At 35.7% G+C, this 25067-nt stretch overlaps 1 long non-coding RNA gene across 1 annotated transcript; it reads left to right on the top strand.

The window, feature by feature from the left end:
• The first annotated feature begins 319 nt into the window (after positions 1 to 319).
• On the top strand, positions 320 to 23204 carry LOC127861865 (uncharacterized). The gene is made up of 3 exons (XR_008040329.1): positions 320 to 566; positions 1709 to 2042; positions 22836 to 23204. It is a non-coding gene; the product is annotated as an uncharacterized LOC127861865 (long non-coding RNA).
• The last annotated feature ends 1863 nt before the right edge of the window (positions 23205 to 25067 follow it).

Below are 25067 nucleotides of genomic sequence, written 5' to 3'. Positions count from 1 at the left end.
TCTGGAAAGCATAAACCTTGATTTTCATCTGGAAAGCATAAACCTTGATTTTCATCTGGAAAGCAAAAACCTTGATTATCATCTGGAAAGCAAAAACCTTGATTATCATCTGGAAAGCATAAACCTTGATTATCATCTGGAAAGCATAAACCTTGATTATCATCTGGAAAGCATAAACCTTGATTATGATCTGGAAAGCATAAACCTTGATTATGATCTGGAAAGCATAAACCTTGATTATGATCTGGAAAGCATAAACCTTGATTATCATCTGGAAAGCATAAACCTTGATTATGATCTGGAAAGCATAAACCTTGATTATGATCTGGAAAGCATACACCTTCATTATTATCTGGAAAGCTAAAAACAAGAACACCCTCGAATGTGAGGCTCACATATCAATATTGTTGTTTTTCAGTGATGCTGGACTTCTTAACTAACTGGTCATGGTGGGTGTGTTTTGGTTAGATGGCTGTTATGAGACCAAAAATATGCTGGGAGATAAACCGCAGGGACATGTTTGTACACCGGACACCAAGAGTTGCGGCATATCTGGTCAGTGAAAGGTAATATTTTGCTTAAACCACACATAAACACTTAAATTATGTCGTAAACAATAGTCCTAAAGTACCTCTGTACTAATCAACATTAGTGAACCTACTCTTCCATTTTGGCCTAAAAGCTTCCACAAATTATCTCACATATATATTAAGTTTCGATGACAAATCTTTACTGAGATAGACATTATTTTGCATAAAAGTACACTGTACACTAAATTTATAATTTTGTACACTGTCCACCCATATACTTACTGCGAGAACTGATATGAATGTTTATTAAGAAAAAATGTTATTGGTTTGTAATTTTTTAAGGCTTAAAGGCCAAATGGAAAACAAGTATCGGCAAAGTAAGTTTGATTAGAACACAGGTACTTGTTTGCGTTTATATGTGTTTTCCATGAAAATAACCTTTTACTGATCAGAACCACTGCCATTGTGGGTGTCCAGTAGTATAACATGGTCATGTTGTTTATCACCTCCCCTGAAACTGTGCATTAGATGAAAAATATAAGTAGGTTAAATGTAGGTGAATATATTTGTGTCTTGTTTTGATAAAACTGGGCATAATACATGTGCATAAAGTGCCGTCCCAGATTAGCCTGTGCAGTCCGCACAGGCTAATCAGGGACGACACTTTCCGGTTTTAATGGTATTTTTAGTTTGAAGGAAGTCCCTTCTTACCGAAAATCAAGTTTAACAGGAAAGTGTCGTCCCTGATAAGCCTGTGTGGACTGCACAGGCTTATCTGGGACGGCACTTTACACACATGCATTATGCCCAGTTTTGTCAGCACAAGACACATTTGATTTTTCTAGATCATAATATTGCTTGTTCAAATTACAGTTCAAGTATTAAAGAAATGTTGATAATATGACGCATAAACTTACTTTTAGGGGCAAAGTTTGCTGTTGTCAATCTGTTTGTCAGTCAGTTTGTCCGTTTTTCACAAAGATGTAGCTATATCATATTAACTATATGAGATTTCAACCTCAAACTTCATGGGTGTATGGATGCCAATGAGAAGAACCATGCATAACCCTACAAATTCTAAAATAAAGAGTTATTGCCCTTTGTTGATTTTGTATGATGTAACTTTTCAGGGTAATATCTCAGATACGATACAAGAATTGCTCCTTTTTTTGTTGTAGTTGGAAGCGTTGTTTTGATGGTAGCCTGCGCAGAAGAGGTAGCTCTGCTTTGACACATACGCACTGCAAATAGACTTGTTGTGCCTGAGATGCAGCCTGAACCAGCCAACTACCTACCTACCTACAGAGGTGATTGGTAGGCTGCAAAAATGCTGAAAAAGTTCAGTTCATCTCATATTCATCTCCATTCACGTCTGCCACATTGGCCACCGACAAGGCGTTTCGATATTTGGCCAGTTTCATCAGCTGCCCCCACGTCTTGCCATCTGCTTGGCATCTGCATACATGTCTTTGCGTAGTTTGATTACAGCCCTCATAAAACTGCCATCGGAAGGTACCTTAGTATTTCACTAAATACATCCTAGAAGATTCCTCGCCATTACTTACTTAGTGGTTACTTAGTGGTTATTTATGAATCATTTGCCTGTGTTACATGTATTTGTATGCTTCTTGAAATGTTTATTTAAGGAGCATATAGTTGCCACTTTGTTAGTCCGTATTCCGTCTCACTGTCTTGTGTGGCCTTTTTCTTAGCAATAAGGCATTTACGGAAACCTTGTGCGATGCGTAATTACCCAAAGCGGTAATTCCTACTGCCTGAACTTTCCACTTAAATTATTTGTATCAGAAATTTGGGACTTAAAGATTTCTTAAAACTTATATAAATTAAAATTTGTTAAATTTATTTATTTATTACTTGGGCTGTTTCTCATCAACAACTGGTATTATTCAACTTAACTTTTTAGGAAGATTCATGTCTGCTGCAATGGTTTCTCTAACAGGTATGGTACTAGGAAGATTTCTGAAATTTATATCAAGGGCATTATTCTTGACTTTCTTGTCCTGGCATTAAGTTGGGATTGTAGAGACTGTGGAAAGTTTTTATGTCCCCCACTATAGTAGTGGGGGACATATTGTTTTTGCCCTGTCTGTCTGTCTGTTGGTCTGTTGGTCTGTCTGTTGGTCTGTTTGCGCCAACTTTAACATTTTGCAATAACTTTTGTTATATTGAAGATAGCAACTTCATATTTGGCATGCATGTGTATCTCATGAAGCTGCACATTTTGAGTGGTGAAAGTTCAAGGTCAAGGTCATCCTTCAAGGTCAGAGGTCAAATATATGTGGCCAAAATTGCTCATTTTATGAATACTTTTGCAATATTTAAGATAGCAACTTGATATTAAGCATGCATGTGTATCTCATGGAGCTGCAAATTTTGAGTGGTGAAAGCTCAAGGTCAAGGTCATCCTTCAAGGTCAGAGGTCAAATACATGTGGCCCAAATCGCTTATTTTATAAATACTTTTGCAATATTGAAGATAGCAACTTGATATTTGGCATGCATGTGCATCTCATGGAGCTGCACATTTTGAGTGGTGAAAGGTCAAGGTAATCCTTCAAGGTCAGAGGTCAAATATATGTGGCCCAAATCACTTATTTTATGAATACTTTTGCAATATTGAAGATAGCAACTTGATATTTGGCATGCATGTGTATCTCATGGAGCTGCACATTTTGAGTGGTGAAAGGTCAAGGTCATCCTTCACAAGGTCAAGGTCATCCTTCAAGGTCAAACATCATATAGGGGGACATTGTGTTTCACAAACACATCTTGTTTGAAAACTGGTTTAACCTTAATAATGTATTTAATCAAACTTCATTGAAAAATAGGTAAAAAGGAGCTTTAATTTTATTCACCACATATGAATTTTTGTTTGTAAGTTTTTAACAAAAAAAAAGTGTGTTCACAATGTTAAAACTGTCATTGAGATGTACTTTAAGAAAATTGGTTATTAGTATTATGGTATCTACTTTGGGACAAAAGAAAAATGGTACAAATATTCCCATTGTAGGAATGCAACATTTTCATGTAAGTTAAAGTACATAAAGGGTAGTAATCGTGTCATACTCATGGCAAAAACGGTGGCCCCCTTAATTAAGCATTACCTTGCAAAATAATTAGCGGGAAAAGTGTCTTGGAAAATAATTAGCAGGATAAATAAACATAAAGGTTACTTTCAGCTAAATTGGTTGGAAAAATGTGCATGTGTATGTGCAGGCTTGGAGATCTGGTACACCAAACATGCATGATCATTCCATTTGACCAAACATAAGAAGACTCGTCTGTTGGACGCCATTGTCAGGCCTAGCTACAACTCTATTTTGGCTTGGGTGAGGAATCATGGATTCCTTTCTAAATGTTTTGGATTGGATCAAAATCATTCTTGTTACAAACATTTTGTTTAAACACTATGATTAAAAAAATACAAAATATAATGCATAACAAAGGCACTATGATGAGCAGGAAATTTTATTTTTAAATTTCTACTGGATTGTCTAAGTATCTCCTTATGGAATATATTTGCCATCAGCATACTCTCTGTTTCAACTTTCCAGTCCTAAAATTAATTAGGTGAGAAAATGCGGTACATTTGCTTTGATCATGAAAGTAGTATTCTCTTTGCCCTTGGTACCATTTGCTTTTTCTTCATAGACATGTTTTTGTTCTCTAGCATGTTCTTATAAATCATTATCCAATGAACAATGTTAAATTTTGAAACAATATTTAAATTCACATACACTGTTCAAAAACTCTAGTTTCATTAGTAGTATTTACCAGTCGGTCATGTTATTGTCACACATTGCAAGGTTGTCATCAACAGAACCTAGGTTGCTGATATCAGAATCGAACTAATCCCACGAACCCTGTAGTAAAACGAGTGGTATGTTTGCCTGTTGGGCCTGTTTTGGAAGTTTTAGTATCATCTCTTCTTTAAATCTTTCTTTGTTGTTTCTCAACAATTTTTCTTTTCTTCACTTTTGCAACCTTTTCATGGTACAATTTAATCAGCTATTGTGACAAAAAAGCTACGCAAAACATTTGATTTTTGCTTCATTTGAAAAGAATTGGTTGGTTTTGGTAAGGTAAACAAGTCATTGGCAATTTTCTTTGCAGAATTGACAGCTGGTTTTGATTACTACAGTTTGTACATTTTCCAAGTAAATTGATACAATTTTTCTCAAGCTCTGTATTTCTTAGTAATGCAGAGCAGTACTTTGAAAATTGAGCAGAGGTCAGTGTTGACTCAACAACCTTGAGCAACTAATTGAAAGGCACATTGGTACAGTGTGTCTGGAAAGGACTATTCTCGACAGTGTCAGGCATGCTTTCAAACAAATTTAATGACATATTAAGGTTACCAAAGGGGCCAACACTAACGGGTAACTCAATAACACTCACTTTTGTATAGAGGTATTGACAATTATTCCGAAATGACATAATTGTTACTCATATTTGAGATCAGACACATACAAACAGACAGAGGTCATAAGTGGATCTCTTGGGGTATGCATGTCTGTCAGAACAGTATGTGTCATTCTCCTGACTGCATTAGTGGATGACATCGATGTCCTGTTAACGGCGATCCCAGTGTTGCAGAAAAAATAAAATAAACTCACTGTACAACAACATTTATCATCCTAGCAAAATGAATATTCAATATGTCACACTCTAGTACAAAAATAGGAAAAGTGTTAACTAAGGATGGACTATAAGAGTGCAACATGCTCCTTTCACTTAATTTACAGATGATCTAGAGTTGGACTGTCCAACTAACCATCCTAATTAGAGCTGTCACAATTCACCGGTATATCGGTATATCGCGGTGCATGTCGTGAAAAAAATCGCACCGGGGTACATCGTTGCCGCACCTGTTTTTTTAATATTATTATATTAGCACAGATATAAATACATTACATAATTATTTTGATATAGATATCGTTTTAAAAAATGTAAAAGCGATTCAAAAGGGCTAAATAAATAATCCGTTAATATCCAGGTCAAGCAAGCGCTTCCACTTGTAGATGTTTAACTTTCACGTTTAAAATACGGCGATGTATGGGTCCGTACCTTTTTTGGAATTAGGAACAGATTTCCTTTGCAAATAAGTTCATAATTATCCAAAAGATGTCTATTCTATTTCTTATTTTCTTTCTTTAGTATATTGATCGTTCAAAGCATGGCACTTCCGAATCATGTTATCTTAAGAGTCTGAATAAGTCGAGGAAGAGTCAGAACGCTACGGAATTTCAATACTGGGCCCGCTGACTCCGCATTTTGAACATGCCCTTGAAGTGTTCAATTTACACAGATCGTAGTAACAGCTATTGTAAACAACATGGCGGACATTTTAGAAAAAGACGCGAACAATAACAATGACTACTTCTATCAAGTTTATTACAGTTTCTTTTACAGTTTCTAGTCATACTATGATACCAGTGTTTTCTGATTATTGAGTTTAATAAAGTTTGTTAAACTTGTTATTCTGCTGTTTTCTTCACAGATACATATTCTGTAAAATAACGCGGTACGTACCGCGATACAGTGTTGCCGTACCACGATATACCGCGGTACGCTCACGGCGTATCGTGACAGCCCTAATCCTAATTCAGCATTTGGATGCAGTAGATTGTCCAGGAGAATATTATTCAATGATCTTCTGTACTGTAGCACATTTGGATTATTATTTGCCAATTGTATGTAGACCTTTGTTGGTTCAACAGGTTTTTAACTGCATCTGAGTTTACTAGGCCAGAAGTGATATGCACCTTAGACTCTGCTGATATCAGCATCTGGCATAGCTCAACAAATCCAATGGCTTATGATTGAATGTCCTCATGACATTGAATGGACAGGAACATGTGTTTGTTTGTTGGTCTCTTGTGAAGCTGCAGGGCGTTTCACCAGTAAGGCTACTATTCCATCTGTCCATATCCGCATATCCGAACCACAAAAAAATAGAACAGGTTGAAATGCACTGCGCTTATTCCATTCATCCGCATATTCGCACGCGCAAAAGGCGTCCGCAAAAGAACGCTCAAGTGAGCATTCTAATGCGGATGCGGGCAAGATACAGACTTCATTAAGCACGATGAGGAAAGCTGTCAACTCAAAAATCAACTGAAAAACTAATCGATTTCGTAAAAAATTACCCGGATTTATATAAGCAACGCAGTTCTAGCATATCGGGACTCTGATTTTACTTCAAATGTTTGGAAAAGCATAGCCAAGACAAGAAGATGTTTCATGTATTTACCATTTGTATTCTTTTACAGACAGAATGATGATTTGTAGCCATATATCTACTTAAATTCACGCTTCTCCTTCATAATAATTATCTAAATTATAATTTTCAGTTTCAACTATATTTTTATCCCAAAAAAGAAAGATACGTTCGACATAATGCAGATAAATGGATATAGCGTCCGTATTACGATTTTGCGGATGCGGATACGGATGCGGATAGATGGAATACTAACCTAACACTAGCAATGGCCATTTGATTGACTTTCTTTCTCAAATTTTAGTTCCCAAGGTCAAGCTCTTATTTAACCTATAATGAAAAATAAAAAAAGTTGAATAATGGAACAAATCATGAATATATTAAAATAGAAACAACTGCATTGAAATAACATTGTTTATATCTTGAATGTTATTTTTTGTTATACAATTTATGTTATCATTTTATTTTATTTTTATGTCCCCCACTATAGTAGTGGGGGACTTATTGTTTTTGCCCTGTCTGTTGGTCTGTTGGTCTGTTTGCGCCAACTTTAACATTTTGCAATAACTTTCGCTATATTGAAGACAGCAACTTCATATTTGGCATGCATGTGTATCTCATGAAGCTGCACATTTTGAGTGGTGAAAGGTCAAGGTAAAGGTCATCCTTCAAGGTCAGAGGTCAAATATATGTGGCCAAAATCGCTCGTTTTATGAATACTTTTGCAATATTGAAGATAGCAACTTGATATTTGGCATGCATGTGTATCTCATGGAGCTGCACATTTTGAGTGGTGAAAGGTGCACATTTTGAGTGGTGAAAGGTCAAGGTCATCCTTCAAGGTCAGAGGTCAAATATATGTGGCCCAAAACGCTTATTTTATAAATACTTTTGCAGTATTGAAGATAGCAACTTGATATTTGGCATGCATGTGAATCTCATGGAGCTGCACATTTTGAGTGGTGAAAGGTCAAGGTCAAGGTCATCCTTCAAGGTCAGAGGTCAAATATATGTGGCCCAAATCGCTTATTTTATGAATACTTTTGCAATATTGAAGATCGCAACTTGATATTTGGCATGCATGTGTATCTCATGGAGCTGCACATTTTGAGTGGTGAAAGATCAAGTTCAAGGTCATCCTTCACAAGGTCAAGGTCATCCTTCAAGGTCAAACTTCATATAGGGGGACATTGTGTTTCACAAACACATCTTGTTTTACAAATGTAAAAAAATATTTTACATACATGAACAAAGGAGGTTGGTAACCTAGTCATAGTATGAACAAATATTTGCTATGTTGTATTCAATTTAATCAATATGACTGGAAAAAAAAACAACACATATCAGTTAATTGCATCATAGTCTTGTCTAGGCTGCTGGATCCAATGCCCTGAATGTCCACGCTCTCTTTCCTGATTACATTCATTATAGCCTCAGTGAGGATGGTGTATTTGGAATTAAAGAGAGGGCTGCCTGTAATGTGTTTGAGTATTATGATATAATTTGCACTTAAAAAAAATACAAATCAAAGCAACAACAAAAGTAATACTTTTACAGCGGCAACCTCTTCTCCTACAAATTGAACCACACATTTATAATCAGGACAAAGAAATGCCCTTGAAAAAACAATGCCAAAAGGTCTCCCACCAGCTCTTGTGCTCTCTTTTAAAATAGTGAATATTAAACGTCCAGCAATTGACTGTTTCAGAGGCATTTAGTAGCTGTTATATCTATGCATGGAAAATGAGGCTCAAGTTTTTATGCTCCCCAAAATAAAATTTCGGCGGAGCATATAGTTGCCAGTTTGTCCTCCTTACTTCCTTCTGTCACACTTTTGCTACCGTTTCTCATAAGCGCCTTCAAAACTTTATCAATCGCTTTCATATTTTGCATGTAGGTACCTTGCATGGACCTCTACCTTTTGATGAGGTTTGAGGTCACTGGGGTCAAGGTCACCGAGGCTAATATTAGACTTCCTTCCATCACAATTGTGCTACCGTTTCTCATAGCGCCTTCATTACTTTACCAATCGCTTTCATATATGGCATGTAGGTACCTTGCATGGACCTCTTCCTTTTGATGACGCTTGATGTCATTTGGGGTCAAAGTCACCAAGGCTAATAATAGATTTTTTTAGGTGGTTATTAACACATAGATTGACGAAGCGCTTTATCCTGGAGCATCCATCGTTTTCAACGGTACTTGTTTCAATGGGACTTAGGTTTCCATCAGTAGTTTGATGAGGGTTTCTGTATTGGTTGCCAATAAATATGCTTCCTGACACATTTGCACACCTGGACAGCAGATTTATTTGGACTTGCAAAGGCCTCCACCCATTTGGAATAATAGTCAGTGGCTGTGAATATGTAACGATATGTAGCGATTCTCAGCTGGCTTCTCAGTAAACGGACCCATCAAATCGCATCCCACTCATTCGTATGGTTGATGGACCTGTAAATAGATTGTTCTTACTAAAGTTGTCTGCAGACGATACTAAAAAAAATCCACATATATCTTAGTGTGATCTCCATTTTGTTTAGGAGCTTTATGAATGCTGGCATGGTCCCCATTATTTTGCTCTTCTGTCGGTTTTCTTGCAATTTCTCATTTGGCCTTCTCTTTCTGGCTTGCTTTCTTTTTTCCTCAGAGTCTTAGAAATCTTGACAAATTAGAACACCAGACTCATAAGCAATGTAGCAAAAGTGGTATTATCGACTAATATAGTGGTTGTATTAAGAAAATACTCACTTGCAGAGCTTTGCTTTTCCAATCTTTTTCGTGCAATGCTAAATGAACTTTACAGGACGTCTGTGGAGAAACTGTGGTATTTCTGGTGCATACTGCTGGTATGTACCAGTGAGCTTAAGATTTTCCTCCACATGGCTATAATTTAACACAACCTTATTAAGCTACAAATAAATTGTAAACTATACAAGACGAACAGAACAAAATTTATGTTATAACATATTGTTATTGTGCATCTTATTTGAGTGGTCGTTATAGCGGCATTTTTTATTCATCTATGTTGGACAATTTATTAAGCTTTATTCTCAATGTGATGTTTGACTTATAGATGTGGATTGACCAAGGAACTATGGTCGTAGAAAACATTACTGCGGGTGTGTCGCTGATGTAATCTGCGTCAGGAAATAGACTCGAACTGGGTGAAGTTATACTAAAAAAACATCGAATCTCATGGCATCTCAATACATGTTTAAATCAATCAAACATAATTTATCTCACCTTTGGTACTTCTTTGGCAAGAACTTCTTTACAAGAACAGACACCGTGCTGGTAAGAGTCATTATTGAGTTCCCTTTCAAACACTGAGCTTTAAACGTCCCATGAAGGCGCTCGATTCCATCGTTGGTATGAACACCAACCATCAAATGGCCAATACGGCAGTACTTGGCCCATTTCTGACAAAAGTAATTGGTGTATTGCTATTAATTGTACAACACATTAAGAGTATTGAAACACCAACACAGCATCACTGAGATCAATAATATGTGGTAGATACATTTTTATATAAGAAGACATTTGGGACCCAAGTCGATAAATCATTATATTGTAACCAATGCAAATAAATGAAGGGACATACAAACAAATAATGTACTATAAACTTTCCATGTTAAAAATCAAGAAATCAAGCAAAAGCCAAGAAATTCTTTGATTTATAATAGAACACTTATGAAACAGGGTTCGCACAGACCTTGAAAAGTGCTTGAATTTCAATGTTCTCCTTGAACAGTGCTTATAAGGGCTGAGGAGTGCTCAAACAGTGCTTATTTGCATATACAAACTTATAAATGCTTAACAAGTGCTTACTTTAGGCTTCAAAAGTGCTTGATAAACGTACCAAGGTTAAAAATATATTATTTCATATCTTTTCCATGAGTCCAAAGTCGCAGTGTTTTTTAGCTCACCTGATTGCTCAGGTGAGCTTTTGTGACCGGTCTTTGTCCGTCGTATGATCGTCCGTCCATCCGTTAACATTTGCATGTAAACACTCTAGAGGCCACATTTCTTGTCCCATCTTCATGAAACTTGGTCAGAAGCTTTGTTGCAATGAAATCTCGGCCGAGTTCGAAACTAGGTTGTGCCGGGTCAAAAACTAGGTCACTAAGTCAAAAAAACGAAAAACCTTGTAAACACTGTAGAAGTCACATTTCATGCCCACTCTTCATGTAACTTTGTCAAAATGTTTGTCTTAATGAAATCTTGGTTGAGTTCAAAAGTGGCTTCAATCTGTTAAAAACATGGCAGCCAGTGGGCGGGGCAGTTTTTCTTATTTGGCTATAGAGAACCTTGTAAACACTCTAGAAGTCACAATTTTTGCCCAATCATCATGAAAGTTGGTCAAAACATTGGTTCAATAGATGTCTCGGACCAGTTCGAAAATGGTCGAGATTGGTGAAAAAACATGCCCGCCAGTGGGCGGGGCATTTTTCTCTATATGTATATAGTAGCAGTTTTCCCTATTTGGCTATAGAGAAACCTTGTAAACACTCTAGAAGTCACAATTTTTGCCCAATCATGAAAACTGGTCAAAACATTGGTTTTATTGATATCTCGGAACAGTTTGAAAATGGTCGGGATCGGTGAAAAAACATGGCCGCCAGTGGGGCATTTTTCTCTATATGTATATAGTGAAAACATGTGAACACAGTAGAAGTCACATTTTTGGCCCAATTTTCATGAAACTTGCTCTTGCTCAGAACATTTGTTTCCTTGATACGAGAGTTGAGTTCAAAAATGGTTCCGGTCAGTTGAATAACATGGCTGCTGGGAGGGGGCAGTTTTCTAATTATGCCCCCCCCCCTTTCGAAGAAGAGGGGGTATATTGTTTTGCTCATGTCGGTCCATCCGTCCACCAGATGGTTTCCGGATGATAACTCAAGAGCGCTTATGCCAAGGATCATGAAACTTCATAGGTACATTGATCATGACTCGCAGATGACTCCTATTGATTTTCAGGTCACTAGGTCAAAGGTCAAGGTGACGATGACCCGAAATTATAGTAACATGGTTTCCGGATGATAACTCAAGAACACTTATGCCTAGGATCATGAAACTTCATAGATACATTGATCATGACTCGCAGATGATCCCTTTTGATTTTTAGGTGACTAGGTCAAAGGTCAAGGTCACGGTGACCCAAAGCAGTAAAATGGTTTCCGGATGATAACTCAAGAACGCTTATGCCTAGGATCATGAAACTTCATAGATTCATTGATCATGACCCGCAGATTCTGTCTGTCAGTCTGTCAGTCAGTCACACTTTTCTGAATCCTGCGATAACTTTAAAAGTTCTTAATATTTTTTCATGAAACTTGAAACATGGATAGATGGCAATATGGACATTACGCACGTCATTTCATTTTGTTCCTATGTCAAAAATTCTGGTTGCTATGGCAACAAATAGACTAAAAATACTGCTGAAAATGGTGGTTTTCTGGATCCTGGAATAACTTTAAAAGTTCTTAATATTTCTTCATGAAACTTCAAACATGGATAGATGGCAATATTGACATTATTCACGTCATTTCATTTTGTTCCTACGTCAAAAATTCTGGTTGCTATGGCAACAACAACAAATTCTGACAATGGTGGAATTTCTGACAATGGTGGAGCCGGTAGGGGACTATATTGCTTGATAATAGTCTTGTTTTACTAAGTTTTTGAGATTTAATTTTAATTCATCAATGCTTAATGATTTTATTGCTTTTTTTCCCTTCAACGGATTTGATGAAATTAAAAGTTGTTTTGTTGTCTGGAATTTGAAGAAGTACTTCTTTTCTGAATTTTATTTGCGCTTTCAATACTTCAATTCTTTCTTTGGTTGTTGAGTAGCTATCTAATATATTGTCCACTTCATTTTCGGACTGCCACAGACCCTGTAACACAATATTATTTGTATATGAAGTTTGTTTTTAGCTCACCTGTCACGAAGTGACATGGTGATCTTATGTGACCGTGTGATGTTATGCGTCCGTATATGTATGCGTGGTCCGTCAACAATTTGCTTGTGTAGTAGAGGTCACAGTTTTCATCCAATCTTTATGAAATTTGGTCAGAATGTTTATCTTGATAAAATCTGGGTTGGGATTGTATTTGCTTTATCTGGGGTCAAAAACTAGGTCACTAGGTCAAAAACTAGGTCAAATAATTGAAAAACCTTGTGTAGACTAGAGGTCGCAGTTTTCATCCAATCTTTATCAAATTTAGTCAGAATGTTTATCTTGATGAAATCTGGGTTGGGATTGTATTTGGATCATCTGAGGTCAAAAACTAGGTCACTAGGTCAAACACTAGGTCAAATTATAGAAAAACTCTGTGTAGACAATAGAGGTCGCAGTTTTCATGCAACCTTTATGAAATTTGGTCAGAATGTTTATTTTGATGGAATCTGGGTTGGGATTGTATTTGGGTCATCTGGAGACAAAACTAGGTCACTAGGTAAAAAACTAGGTCAAATAATAGAAAAACCGTGTATAGACAATAGAGGTCGCAGTTTTCATCCAATCTTTATGAAATTTGGTCAGAATCTTTATCTTGATGAAATCTGAGTTGGGATCGTATTTGGGTCATCTGGGGTCAAAAATTAGGTCACTAGGTCAAATAATAGAAAAAACGTCAACAATTTGTTTGTGTAGACAGTAGAGGTCACGTTTTTCATCCACTCTTAATGAAATTTGGTCAGAAAGTTTATCTTGATAAAAACTGAGTTGGGATGGTATTTGGGTCATCTGAGGTCAACAACTAGGTCACTAGGTCAAAAGCTAGGTCACTAGGTCAAATAATAGAAAAACCTTGTATAGACAATAGAGGTCACAGTTTTCATCCAATCTTTATGAAATTGGTCAGAATGTTTATCTTGATGAAATCTGGGTTGGGATTGTATTTGGTTAGTCAGGTGAGCGATTCAGGGCCATAATATTGTCTTGCATTTTTTCTCTCCTTTTTTCTTCAATCGCTATTAATCTTGTTTTAAAATTCAATTTATATTTTTTTTACCTGAGCAGATGCTTCAAATATCTTTTTTTTTTCATTTAAGTCTTTTGAATTCATCCATTGCATTGTTTTGTTATTTAATAATGTTAAGTATGACTCAGCGGCCAAAGTGCTCAAATTTGGTTTAGTCCTCATTAATGGGTCCAGTTGACCAAAGACACTTTCAGCGAAACATGATGTTTTGGGAGTTCCTTTTGTCAATTCACTATCAATTAGAGTTAATTTTCCACCAGGTAGGTGCTCTTTATACAGTTTTTTACACAACTGACACAAAGTTGCTAGAATTACTTGTAAAAAAACCTTCAACAATGTGATCATATGTTTGAGATACAAGTAAACTTTCTAACATGGCATCTTTTTGAACTGATTCATTGAAAAGGAGCATATTGCCCGACATGAAATTAGCAACATCAGTTGAGGCATCTTTAAGGTAGGTTACAAGCTGCAAGTACCTGTTGTTCATTTGAAACATTGAAACTTGTTTATTTTCTAATTGACACCACAAAGGACAGGTAACAAATTTACTTAAAAGTGCTAGAGCCCACGCCATTAAGAGATTCTGGAACTTTTAAATACAAAAGAATTGATTTTTGAAGTTTGTTTGTTGAACTAACTGTTTTGAGATATGATACCATTTTTTTATGCTAAAAATATACTGAACAAGCATTACTGGAAAGAATGTTGAAACGTGATCCTTTATATGCTCTAAGTGGAACTGATTGCAAATGATGTTCATGCATGAAGTCAGAAATATAAGTTCTAAATTGGCCCTGACAACCACTTTTCTTATCTCCCCCACTACCTTGGCCAAAACATTTGGTTGCAGTTCAAATCAATCTACAGTGGCGCCTGGTTCATTTGTGTTGTATGTTGGATCAAATGTGGGACTTTTTCCTTCAAACATTTTATTTTCAACTTCCTGAATCGCTTTTTGGGCTGCCTGAGCTTGGTTGACTAAAGCATGTAATCCACACAAAAAAATATTAAGAGCACCTAGTTTGTTTGTTTCTTCATCTGTAAATTGATCATAGTTGCCATATGTTAAGGGAAGAATTTCTTTTTGGTAGGTTTCTAGTAATTCATTGAATTTAACGTCTGTTGCCCCCCTGTCAGACATTCTCGATGAGATACGGTATGTGTGACAATGTCTTTTGATACTGAATTGGAGCTTGAAATATCGTCAATGTCCATAAGAATTTTTCTAAAAACTTTCAATGTATCATCTGCACTTTTTGTTTCAATTTCAAGTAAACCCCAAACCCCACAAATTTCCACTTGAATCTGAAGCTTCGTACCCCATAAATTTACTCCCAAACTTTGATGTTTCATCAGTCATTAAACATGTGTTGTTTTTTCTTTTGAGAATACTTCAGCTAATTGTTGATGAGAAAGAAAAAGACGCTGTAAGTTCATACTCAAAACTGTCGATTTGGATGGAACCCTATCAGGCTCTTTATTAGCACAATTATGTACATAGTGCATCAAGGATGTGCATCAAACGTACATTTGGGGGCTCTAAAGGGACGCTTGCGCCGATTTAAATTTATTGATTAGGTAGATATTCAATGTATTGGTCATGTAGTACTAAGGTGCTGTGCATTCCATCAAGTTTGTATGGACAGTGCAGAGGACTTACTTGAATACATTAAAAACTGTGTCACAAGCCCTTTAGATTGATATGTTACAACATAATATAACTGTTTTGTCAAGCTCTGATATAAACAGTTGTTACTGTAACATGTATTTTGAAACACCCTGTACAAGAGTTGGGTTTTCTATTTTATGTGGAGCACTTGAAAAAGGAAACTTATGGTACCACTTAAAAACCTATGGTATTGCACGACCAGGGATCATACCCATGACACTCAAAGAGTACACTCTATCTCTAAGTTATCTTGGTTGTACATATTTGTACACGAATTTTTAAGATGGAACCTGACCATGAGCATAAATTTGTATATAGCAATTTGGATACCTTTCAACACTGTCATATAACCAGGTGATCTAACCAATCTGATATTAAGCTATACATATTGTTTAAGTTTGAATAAGACTGCGACAGAAATAAGGAATGCATGGGATAGAGACTGAATTTTGCTTTCAGACAGTTTTCAATTTTTAAACTTTATGTAACAAGTAACTGTTCATGTTATGAATAAGTACAATTATTTAAATATTTTATTTGGGAAAAAAATAAACACTAATAATGTATCTATTATTTATTTCAAAATCTTGCACATAAGTAAAATAACATGATAGCTGATAAAGTTCGCTTATGACTAAGATAGCTACCATATTCTTCGAATAGTTGAGCTACAAAAGTAAAAAAAAAATTTTTTTTTTTAGCTCAACTATTTTAAGAATAAGAATAATAAAACACCAACAATTTATATAAAAAAACACTAATAATATTACCGCCAAGTTTCATGATGGAAAACACATGACTGGTCATGAAAATGAATATGTGTCTTCCTGACAAAGTATTCAACAATAATAAAACTGACAATAACTATTCTCAATGCTCTGTCCTCCTGACAACGTCTTCAACAATAATAAAACTGACAATAACTATTCTGAAAAATTTGACTTCCTTGCAAAATATTCAACAATATAAATACAATTGACAATAACTTTTTCTGAATGATTTGTCTTCTTAACAAAGTTCAACAGATAAAGCTGACTAGACATTTTTTGTCAGTAGATGGAAAAGTAGAAGTGAGTAGATGCAACTAACATCTAAACAACTAACATTTCTAAATAGGTTTTTAATCTTTTTTCTCAACAGCTGAAACCAACTTGGCCAACAAATCTAACTTGCATTTTTTGTTTTTCATTCTGTCCTCATGCTGCTTGGTAGGACTGCTCTGTAACTGCTTTTGTTCTTCTCGAAAATCTGCCCTCATTTCATTCATCAGTTCAATAACTGCATCTTTTCTGTTCTGTCTTGGTTTCTTTGTTTTTGTTTGTAATTTTTCATCATTCATTTCTGAATTTTCCTCCTCTGTTTCATCACTTTCTTTTGAGGATGAACTGTGTGAACCACTGACATAAATGGGTTTTACATTTGGTCGGTAGCCATGGCTTTCTTGAAGTTCCTTGAAAAATGCACATTCTTTGCGCTCATTTCCAGATTTGGAGTTGTGGTCTACCATATCTCTGAATGTCTTTGTTAAGTTTTTCCATTTTTGTTCACACTGTGTTGCACTTACTTGAACTTCTTTCTCTGTGTTAATGTCTGCAGCAATTTTACACCACACAGACTTCTTTTTGATGCCTGGTTTCTTAAACTGTGCCTCATAGTCTTGATGAAGATCAATTAGTTTCAACACGATTCCTTTAGGCCAAACAAACTGCTTCTGATTGTCCCTATGACTCTCTTCAAGAACATCTCCATCTCCGTCCTGCTTCCTTGTCTCAACAGTTGGTACTGAAAAAGAAAAAATGCCAATTAAAGTTAACAGAGCTGTGTAAAGACAGTCACTTTACTATTCTCTATTCTTAGTACTTGAAGGTACAATTAAAGCATTCTATGTTGACCATGGTAATTTTTTTTTATTAAAACAAGACCTGCATCCATAGGACAGCATATGCCCCCTTTTAGAGAAGTTGATAGTTAATACAAGGTCAAGGTCATTCATAAGTCAAGGTATAGGTAAAAAAAAGCCAATATATAAGAAAATAACCAAACTAATGCATATTTAGCTTGATTAAATCATATTTCTTGAGATGGAATATTTTATTTTTTTTAGAAAATTAACAACTTGTTTCTATTTCCTGTTTGATTGGCGTTGTCAGTAAATTGTGAATCTTTTTTTGGTGAGCCACCAAATCAAATCTGCCCATACTTTTTTTAACAGGAAGGACAAAAAGAGAGTGTAAACTTAGACTCGTGTTTTGCAGACCAATGACGTTTATAGCTGTGGAAGCTGGTGTACTGATGGCCCCCGCACATGTTACACACACAGTTGGCTGGTTTTCGAGGTCCTCAAACACTTCCATCTCTTGGCTCAACCCATCCACAATCTCAATTGAAAATATACGCATGATAAACATAAAATAGTATTAATATAAAAGAGTATTTTTACCCCCCCCCCCCAAGGCGGAGGGAGATAGAATTGGGCTTGTCTGTCATTGTGGAATAGTCTCAAAAGTTCCTGACTCCAAAACTGCCACTAGCTGTTCATTATTCCTGTTATTAAATTAAAATCATGTAGGGTTTGTAAATAAAAAAATGACATGGGGAAAAAAGATAATATATATATTTTTCCTGTGTAAATATGCTAAATCGATAGCAGCACAATGTATGGTTTATGATTGATCACCATTTACAGCACAATTTATAGCATATGATAGATCACCATTTACAGCACAATTTATAGCATATGATGGATCACCATTTATAGCACAATTTATAGCATATGATGGATCACCGTTTACAATCACTCACTTTGTTTTTGCTTCATCTAGCAGGTCTATGGTAGTCTTGACCTAAACAAGACTGTCGGGTAGTGAAGTTTCTGATTGCTGTAATTTCATGAACAGCTTCATTAGAGGCTCCAGTATCATTTGTTGGTATAAAAAGATGATTTTTAATGAGACATTTGCTGTTTTTGCATGTATTTGGAAATCAAACAACCATTTTAATATACAAAAATACAGAGCAAAAAACAAACAATTCTAGAACAATTTATTTTGAACATTTTTGTTTGAATTTTACTTAAAGGAACAGCATGAAAGCAACAACATTTGCTGAGCATTATTCTCAGCAACCCTTCAGCTTTTGGATATTAATGGCTGAGGGTTAACAAATGAATGTGAGCATGAGGAAGTTGATCCCATTAAACAAATGGGGCAACCAGTGTGTACCTGTCACTCTGGAGGCAACTTAGTTCTGGCTTTAACTTTAAATGTCGATTTTTATGATTTTTGACTGGTGTGACTTTAAAATTAACAATTTTATCGATTTTTAATTTTTCAGTAGGACATTGCACCGTGACAATTAACTTACATACTTACCTGAATTTTAAGCTTAGATTTGCTGACGGCGGCACTGCTCACTTTTCTTGATATGAGTTTTAACTTCACAAAATCTGAGGAAATCTTGTACAATGCACAGGCTTCATGTAAATGTCAGCATATATAAAAGGCAGCCAAATGTCCATATCACATTTTGTATTTAAGTACTTTATCAGGCCTTGACACTAACTTTTGTGACAGAGTTCCCGGAAGGAACCCTACTTTAAACTTTTGGTGACCCTCACCCAAACTAGGGTTCCCTCTTGTTTTGACGCACAGTGTAAGGGCAAAGAAGTACAAGAAGCATACTAGTACACATTTAAATTTCCAATATTCAATTCAGTTGCCATTTTAAGTAGACCCATTAATAGCTTATAAGCCGTGTTTTGTAAACTTTGGATATCATTTCTTTCATCATCATCATCACATTTCCCCTCATTGTCTTATTTCTGGCGAATTGTGCATACCATAGTTTTTTTCTTCTCTTAGGACAACCAATACCAGATATTTGCCCAATCTTGAAATTGCCTATTTCGTTTTTCTTTCTCGTTAGACGCGTTTCGAACAGCTCTGCATAATCGTTTTTGTTTTTTTGGGTGCGGGCTCTTTAACACCCTCCAGATATCTTCACATTTTTGTTTAAATTATAAAATTTATAACAGAACTTTTTTCTTTGCTGTGGGGTCGCGAAAACTGTTTTAGTAATGGACCACGAGTTACTTCCCTTCGAGTAATCGGAATACTTCGTGCATGTACCAAATAGTAACTGGTCCGAGATATTAAAAATACACTACTTACTGTTTTGAAAGTTCTTCTTATAAACACGGAAAGAAATAAAAGATAATTACGCGGATTCAATTGGTCAATCAATTCCAAGTGGTTCTATAAATTAAGGGTTCTTGAAGGATCACCAAGCTTAAAAGAACTGGTGACCCTCGCCAAAATCTGGTGTTCTCGGGTTCCCGGGACACCGTAAGTGTCGAGGCCTGTTTATAATGGCCATGATATATTGCAAAAATGGCCTTGGCATATACAGTCACATGTAGGTTGTGTTTTCTAATCCTCATAAGCTACTGAGTGAGTGTTGTTCAAACTTTCACAGTTGGATGGCCTAAATGTGAAGATGGTCATATAAAACATATGAGATTAGTTCCTTGTTTGAAAGCAAAATAATATACAAAAGTGAAACTCCAGTTGTCCCAGCAGTATAGCACTCCAATTGTCCACAATGCTTTCATTGACTGATGGATTTATGTGTGTCCAAACGTTAAATTAAATTGATAACATGAACATTTCTTCTGGCAGTTAGAGCAGCACATGCACATATGACATTCACACACAACGCATTTGCTGTAATTACCACACACTTTTGAGGGTGCCTTGAATGTCGGAGTCACCGACAACAAATCCGGTAGCATCCCTCACTCTTGACCAGTGTTTTGATTTCCTATGAACAGTTGAGCAGGGATACTTGGTAGCATACATTTTTGCCTGTGCTGCTTTACCATCACAACCTGCCCTTCCAACCTCCTGCCAATAATCTTCCAATGTTTTTGGTGCCCCCCAATGTATCATAAACCCTATCTCTGGAATGTTTATCCCAATTCTCAGTGCAATTGAAGAAATGAGGAATCTTGTACAATTATCTGGTTTGGTAAACTCTTTCAGGATTGACTTAAAGTCACTGTTACACATACCAGAATGGTACAGCTTAACCCATTTATGCCTAGCGTCTAAAAGAAAGGCCTTGGCAAACAGCGTAGACCCAGATGAGATGCCGAATCATGCGGCGTCTCATCAGGGTCTACGCTGTTTGCTTAAAGGAATTTCTGTAAGAAATATTCTAAATATAGAAATAAATATACTAAACATCCCTAATTTTGGTAATAAATTGATCCAATTTAGAAGGATGGGAGAGTCCACTAGGCATAAATGGGTTAAACACCTTGGTGCCATTTGCATCAGCTGCATTTCCAAGGTTAGCCGTTATGTCCAAGGCAAGTCTTGCCATCTGAGTGATCCCACTGGAAGTAAATTGCACTTGTAATTAAAAAAAAACATTTTTATGGGTCCTGTGTTATATCTACATGTAGATCATGCTTCATTAATTTGTTATACTCAAGTCAGTATATTTTTCGATTCATTAATACAGTATGCCAATTTCACTTTTGAAACCACTAGCCCGTTCGGACTACCAGATGGAATTTTTCACTAGCCTGAACCAAAGTTTACTAGCCCAAACTGTTTATCACATGTTTTTAAAAGAAGTTTATATGTTGGACAGTTCTGGATAGATTTATTGCAGGTAGGGTGTAATTGATAAGGATTGCAAATAACAGTTCATGCCAATTTATTCTCTGCCATACATAAAGTATCATACCTGTGAGTGTGATGTAGGCCTTCTAAACACATCTGGGCCATCGTCTGAAATGCACATGGATGTGTCAGTTCATAGTTTTTTCACGAAATCTGTGTCTATCTCCATTCGTATTAAACCCGAACACTTCATGCAAATTTATTCTCTGCCATACATAAAGTATCATACCTGTGAGTGTGATGTAAGCCCTCCAAACATATCTGTGCCATCGTCTGAAATGCGCATGGATGTGTCAGTTCGTAGTTTTTTCACGAAATCTGTGTCTATCTCCATTCGTATTAAACCCGAGATCTAGTTTGGTGTCGCTCAGTTTTGATATTTTGTAGATGGCAGCTTCAGAGCACTCTGTATCCTCCTCGTCATCCTTGTTTGTCTTATTCCATTTTTTAACAATAATCTTGTCAGATGTTTTAACTTTGCAAGTAAACTGAACCCCTAAAACTTTGCAAACGCTCTTTTTCCTGACATACTTCAACTAAGTAGATTACAACTAAATATGTTGTTGGTACCTAAAACGTTTTATGCATCATTGATTATCACATGCATTTCATTAATTCCTTATAAATGTACAATATCCATCGTTAATTCGAGCATTATTTGTCATTTTTATTAGGAGTCAATGGTGGCAGCGAGTGTAACCGTTTTCTCCCCACGGTCAGTTAGCACATGGCCCAAAACAACATGAATTAGTTTGGGCAATTTCTCAGCGGTAATTTTGCTGCCACCATGGCATTTGCAATTTGTATGCACATTTCTGGGTAAATGCAAATTTCTGGGAATTCTCAGAAAATGATTTATCGCAATTAGCAGAAGTAAGATTTATAGCAATTTGCAGAAATTTAGAGCTATGTGAGTCACCAGTCACTGGAAAGATGGCCTACACCTGGTATTTGTCAAAAGTGTGTGCCCAGCATTAAGATTATAGAAGTATTCATTACTCCCACCTTGAACTTAATTATATGGCCCAAATAGGCTTATTAAAAAAATGCAACACTGCCCTCCTTTCAGATTGGAGCCTCCTGGCGAAAAGATAATATGCAATTACTAGACACATTCAAACAGTAAATTTACAAACTACAATTTTTTGTTGTTGCTACTCTAAGAAAAAAAATATGGTAAATTTAAAAATAAAATATTTTAAATCAGGCCTTTGCCATTCAAAAAATTTCATCCACACAGTCATAAAATATTTTATATTTATCCATGAACAGTCCATAAACAAATACTGTTAATAATTATCGGAATACAATTTTCATCAACATAAAAAAAAAATCAAAAAAAATCAATACAATATCTCTGGCAGATAAAAGCAAAACAGCATCTTTCAAGATACTTCACCTAAAGCAAAGCAATTTTTAAATAATGAGAGAAACATATTATAATGCTAAACAATTTAAGAAAACAGTCCAAAATGACTATAATATACACTTTCACACACAGTAAAAATCCATAAAGATTCACCATGTCAAGTGAATTTTCCAAAATGTAGTGTCATTCAACATTCCGCAGTTTATATCCATCTGTAATTGTTAGTTTTTGTTTTGTTTTTCTTAGTCACTTATAGTAAAATCCAACACGCACAACCCACAGCGTCAATAAAGTTATCTAAAGTTCCCAGTCACACAACAGCTTTGTCTCACAAAAGTCTTTGTTCTCAGCTTCCAGCATTCGACCCAAACGTACTACCAAGGACCTAGCCGGAAAGTCGTCCTTGCGCCACGCACGACCAAGCCATCTTGTCGTCCTCGGGCCTCGCACAACCAAGCCATCTAGTCGTCTTGGCGCCACGCACAACCAAGCCATCTAGTCATCCTAGCGCCACGCACGACCAAGCCATCTAGTCGTCCTCTTGCCACAAAGGACTAAGCCATCTAGTCATGCTCGTGCCATGCACGACCAAGCCAACTAGTCGTCCTCGCGCCACGCACGGCCAATATATGAATGACAAATATGCAATAAAGTTATACACTGTAGATGTCTAAGGTGTTTTGAAGTTATGAATCGATTACACATATTGCAGAAAACAATTGGAGTCATTGCAAATTTATGATTATATACCTGTCTGGAACCTCCCATTCAACTTGAATGCCTGGTTGGAGTTGCTGCTTCTGGATTAAAGCTAGTGGTACTGTCTTAGTGCATGTGGCTGATAGAAGCAGCACTGGCACTTTGATGAACAAACCTCTCAGCTCAACTATTCTGTTAAATGCTGGTCTGAACTCTTCTCCCCTAAATAAGTAAAATGCATAGTTTAATTAAAAAAAAATCCATTATTAAAAATACATAAAAACACTGTATTATGTGAATTGGGAATAAGACATCAAACTGGGAATGGACATCATTTTGGTGATTTTCTCAAACAAAACTATTCATTTCATGATCTACATTTATTTTTGTAATATATTATCTATAATTTAAGCTTAATAAGCAATTTTGCATGACTTTTTCATGAACAGTGATTGTATTTTTATCATTTAAAGTGTATTTTTAAACCGTGTCCATGCACGGCATGGACACAGTTAATTTCATGAGGATTTTTTTTTTTAATTTATAAAAAATCCAGTTTTGAAGTAAAATCAATTTGAATGATGCTATTATATATGCAAGTATCTGTTTTAATTATAATTTGTCAAACTAGATAAATACAACATATAAAACTGCATATTATGCACTTTTGATAAAACACAATTTATTCCCAAATTGATGTCTTATTCCCAATTCACATAATACAGTGTTATAATTATTCTAGCAAACAAGTAAGCACTATAAACTTGTTATTGCATTTTATTGCAATCGCATTTGAGATATTGTGGTAATGTATTACTTAAAATCTCATGCTCCATAGTGGGGATTGTACCTCCCATTTACTTAGTGTTCACCATATCCATTATAACCTTGTCATTTTCAATAAGTGTTGTCATTATCCAGTAAGTGTTTGATGCATATTAAAATAATTTATTCAAAGCGGTTGACTGACTGAAAATGATGCATGTGGAAGTAATTGTATTTTAACTTTTTAAGTAACTATAACTGGTGTACATCCAATCCTCCAACCTTGTTAAGAAGCATAATAACCATTTCAAATGGATATAGAAATTAAAGGGATCTTTTCACGGTTTGGTAAATTGACAAAATTGAAAAAAGTTGTTTCAGAATCGCAAATTTCTGTTTAGTTATGATATTTGTGAGGAAACAGTATTACTGAACATTTGCCATGGTCTAATATAGCCATTATATGCATCTTTTGACGATTTAAAAACCTAAAAATTATAAAGTGTTGCAACGCGAAACGATTGAATAATTTGGAGAGTTCTGTTGTTGTCATTTAAATTTGTGAAACTAAGAAGATTGCTTATATAACGTATAAAATACTCAGCTTATGTATGCTTGGCAGGATAGCTCAGTAGGCTTATGCGTTTTTACTTCAGGATTCCGGGAGTCACTGGTTCGAGCCCTGCTGTGGGCTACATTGTTTTTCCTTTTTTAAATTTTACTTTTGATTTTTTACTAGAGCTTTAAAATTTTATGTTTACATTTATCAATATTAAGCATTTAATGACAAACTTCAAAACATGCCAAAATCTGTGAAAAGGCCCCTTTAATTGTAATTATATCAGAAGAAAATTAAGGGATCTGTTAAATGAGATTCCAAAGCTGAATAAGTTTTTTTAATCCAAACACTATTATTTGTTACTTAAATGTACTGTTACTTTATTCTTTAACTTACTTTCTTATATATATATGTAAATAAATATTGGTGGGGTAAAAACCGTTCATATGTACATATATATTTAAATTTCAACTATTTGACCCACTTTTCTTTTTTTCTGCAGTGGTATCAGGACCATAGATAACAGCATTAATTCCTATGTTAGCCAACTGGCGAACCT

This window comes from Dreissena polymorpha, chromosome 16, assembly GCF_020536995.1.
Source record: "Dreissena polymorpha isolate Duluth1 chromosome 16, UMN_Dpol_1.0, whole genome shotgun sequence".
Classification (NCBI taxonomy): domain Eukaryota; kingdom Metazoa; phylum Mollusca; class Bivalvia; order Myida; family Dreissenidae; genus Dreissena; species Dreissena polymorpha.
Note: the sequence above shows the minus strand (reverse complement) of the source record. Positions and strands in the feature narration are given on the sequence as shown.